A 1,242-nucleotide genomic window follows, 5' to 3' on the forward strand; every position below is an offset into this window, starting at 1 on the left:
ATCAGTTCTTTAGTATGCAATGCGTTATGCATTCGTTCATAAAACAACCACAACTGTTCACTGCAATGTACTCCCTTGAGAAAGGATTATATATATATATATATATATATATATATATATATATATATCAAATGCACCACAAATGTGCATGGCAGTATTCTTCACCCTAGCAAAGCTGCAGCATCAATACTGCAGCGTTTTAAAAGTTATATGTATTTAACTGTGCAATGCTCTGCATTGAAACAAAATAAAACCACAAATATTTACTGCAACATATTTCCTTGAAAAGATGAAATACGATAAACTCCTTGTTGCACCACTCTGCTTTAATCCAAAGTAAAGTACTGCTGCAATGTTCCAACAATATAGTATCCATATAAAATGCACCACTAATGTGCAATGCAATATGATCTACACTTTCCTTTCTATTTCTTTGTCCTTTAGTATGCAATGTTCTGCGTTGCATCATAATGCAACTCATTTCTGTAACGGACACCTTTGAAAACCACAGCATTATTAAAACTATACTGCAATATTCTTAATTTCTGTGTAGTATAGTTCTGTATTGTTCCAACAATGCAATATATATAATGCACCAACAATATGCAGTGTAATATATTGCACTCCATTAAAAAAAAACCTGCAGTGTTGCATCTGCATCACTTCATAAAGTAAAACAATGTACAATGTTCCAAATTGCATTCTAACTGCACCATAGCAGTTCCTTTCACAGTATTTTAATTACATTGCATACACAGCACAAAACTGCAATGTACTGTACCCTCGGGTACACATTACTGTCCATCCACAGGGTCCACAAATGGAGCAAACCCAATGAGGTCGACTGCCTGGTCAGTCAATCAGACGGTCAGCTACTTCCAGAATACTCCTCACAGGGAAGAATCTTATCAGAGGTGATGCCAGAACACATATGAGAATGTGCCTGTAGTGGGGAGAAGGGAAGGGAGAAGAATGCAAGTAAAAACGTGTGTGTGGGAGGGAGGGCTCTTTGTATACGAGTTTCTACATGTCTTCTTTGTTCTTGTTGATTCTTAATTCTATTTTGTTTGTGATGGAAGGCAGGCAATTATTACATGCATGTGGGTGTGTATAAATATATATGTGAATGTAGCATGAATGTGTGTGAGAGTGTGCCTGTGTTGTTTAGAAAGTCAGTTTTATACATATATACATAGATTTATCTGTTTTGTCTGTCCACATATATATATATGTATATCTATA

The sequence above is a fragment of the Octopus bimaculoides genome, chromosome 24 (assembly GCF_001194135.2).
Source record: "Octopus bimaculoides isolate UCB-OBI-ISO-001 chromosome 24, ASM119413v2, whole genome shotgun sequence".
In the NCBI taxonomy this organism is placed as follows: domain Eukaryota; kingdom Metazoa; phylum Mollusca; class Cephalopoda; order Octopoda; family Octopodidae; genus Octopus; species Octopus bimaculoides.